The sequence below is a fragment of the Jaculus jaculus genome, chromosome 6 (assembly GCF_020740685.1).
Source record: "Jaculus jaculus isolate mJacJac1 chromosome 6, mJacJac1.mat.Y.cur, whole genome shotgun sequence".
Taxonomy (NCBI): domain Eukaryota; kingdom Metazoa; phylum Chordata; class Mammalia; order Rodentia; family Dipodidae; genus Jaculus; species Jaculus jaculus.
Window position 1 is genome coordinate 60,106,595 of NC_059107.1, and position 2,740 is coordinate 60,109,334.

Genomic DNA, 2,740 nt, shown 5'->3' on the forward strand with positions numbered 1-2,740 from the left:
CTCAAAGCCCTAGGTTTTTGGTTCCCAGTACAGCAGGGGAAAAAAAGGTAAATTTTAGTTACTGACTACATGTGTGAGGTAAAGGCAAAGGAGGATTATAAAAGTATTCTCAAGACTTTTACAAATATATTATTTATTTACAAGGAGAAAAAGAGGAAGATAAGCACACTAGGGACTCTTGTGACTGCAAACAAACTCCATAAACATGTTCCACTTGGTGCATCTAGCTTTACATGGGTGCTGGAGAATCAAACTCAAGTTGAAGCCAAGTGTGGTAGTGCACACTTTTAATCCCAGCACTCAGGAGGCCAAGATAGGAGGATCGTTATGAGTTTGAGGCCACCCTGACACTACATAGTGAATTCCAGGTCAGCCTAGGCTAGAGTGAAACCCTACCTTGAAGCCCCCCCGCCAAAAAAATAAAAGACAGAATCCAAACTCAAGTTGGCAGGCTTTTCAAATAAGTGACTTTAACTGATGAACCATCTCCCCAAGCCCAAGATTTAATTTTTTAAAAATTTTCTTTATTTATGTAGTTATGAGAGAGAGTGTGAGTGGGGGGGAGGTGAGAACAGGTGCACCAGGACCTCTAGTTATTGCAAACAAACTCCATACACATGTGCCACTGGCTTATGTGTGTTCTGGGGAGTCAAACCTGGGTCCTTAGGTTTCACAGGCCTTAAACACTTATCTATCTCTCCAGCCCCCCAATTTATTTTTTTTATTTAAACAGCCAATGAAAGTGTTGTTGGGCTAGAAGATGGGTTTTCTGTTAAGGTCCTGGTCTGCAAAGCCTAAGGACCCAGATTCAATTCCCTAGTACTCAAATAAATCAGGTGAACAAAATGGCACATGTTGAACACAACAACAACAGAAAAAAAAATGGCACAGGTGTCTGGAGTTGGTTTGCAGTGGCTACAGACCCTGGTAGGCCCATATTCATCCTCTCTCTTTCCACCCACCCCCTTTATCACTCTCAAATAAGTAAACTATATATATATTTTAAAGTTGTGTTATTAAGCAAAATTGAGATTAGATGAAAAGTGATCCATTTGTAAAGATAATGAGTTAGCTTTTGGACTTGCTGGCTGAGTGTGGTGGTTTGATTCAGCTGTCCCCCATAAACTTAGGTGTTCTGAATTCTAGGTTCCCAGCTGATGGAGATTTGGGAATCAATGCCTCTTACAGGCAGTGTATTGTTGGGGGCAAGCTTATGGGTATTATAGCCAATTTCCCCTTGATAGTGTTTGGCACAGTCTCCTGTTACTATTGTCCACCTTATGTTGGCCAACGGGTGATGTACACCCTCTGCTCATGCCATTGTTTTCCCTGCCATCACGAAGCTTCCCCTCAAGTCTGTAAGCCAAAATAAACACTTTTCCCCAATAGCTGCCCTTGGTCAGGTAATTCCTGCCAGAAATGTGAACCTGACTGCAACAATAAAGTTGGTACCAGGAGTGGGGTTTCTGCTAGACACCTGATTGTGTGGCTTTGGCCTTTTGGAGCTGATTTTCAAGAGGCATATGGAAGGATTTGAAACCTTGGCCTAAGAGACACCTTGCAGTGCTGTAAGTACAACTTGATGGAATATTCTGTTCAGAGTTGAAAGACCTAAATCCAGTAAGAACTAAAGTCTATGAGGTTTGGCTTATGAGGCTGAGGAAGAGCTTTGTCAGGACTGGACTAGAAGCAGTTTGTGTGAGAGGCTTGCTGTTATGCCCATGTCCTGAGAAGTTGTGCAGGGTTGCATTGTGTAGAAATGGACTGGTGTGAGCAGAGGGATATGGCACAGAATTAAATATTTGGGCTAAAATTTCTGCTGGTTCAGCTGCAATTATATGAGAGATTAGAACCATTAAGATTGGGCCAGCTGACCTGCATTGGGGCAACAGAAAGGATGCAGCCTTAAAGGGGCCTGAATGCTCAAGGAATGTTCTGTTCTTTAAAGTCTCTTTTATTCCCCACTGGATTAACAAATTGGCACCCCACCTGGTATTATGGAGTATAAGAAATGCAGGAAAGAGAGGGCCATTGAATTTGCAACATGGTTTGTGGTTTGGAAATGGCCATGGAAAGTGTTTAGCAGGTTCGCTGGATTGCCTTCACAGAGAAAAGATGGAGCAGTGAGGATGAACCATGGGTTGCAATGGAGACCCAGTGGAAATGCCAGGACCACGAGATGGCTGCCAAAGAGAGTTGTCTGCCCCGGATGAAGTTTTCCAGGACTGTGGGTAGCTTAGCTGGAGAGGCAGAATTGAACCTCCAGAGACTTGTTGCTGGTTGGAATGATCAGACTTGGAGATTTGTCACTGACTAGAGTTGTTAGACTTGGAACTACAGAGTTTGATATTTGCCCTGTTTAAATCTTGTATTGGTTGAATATTTCTTTGTTATACCCAGTGCCATCTTTTACAGTGTGAATGTTTATTTTGTGCCATCATGGGCTTGGGGGGCATTTTTTGGTATTATGGCTCAGTTAAAATAACTTGGATTTGGGGGATATTTGAACATCATTTGGACTGATAAAAATTATGGGGACTTTTAAAGCTGGATGAATGCATTACATTTTATTTCATATATGGTTATCAATTTATGGGGGTCAGGCATGGAATGTGGTGGTTTAATTCAGGTGTCCCCCATAAACTTAGGTGTTCTGAATGCTAGGTTCCCAGCTGATGGATATTTGGAAATTAATGCCTCTTGGAGTTAGTGTATTGTTGGGGGTGGGCTTACAGGTATT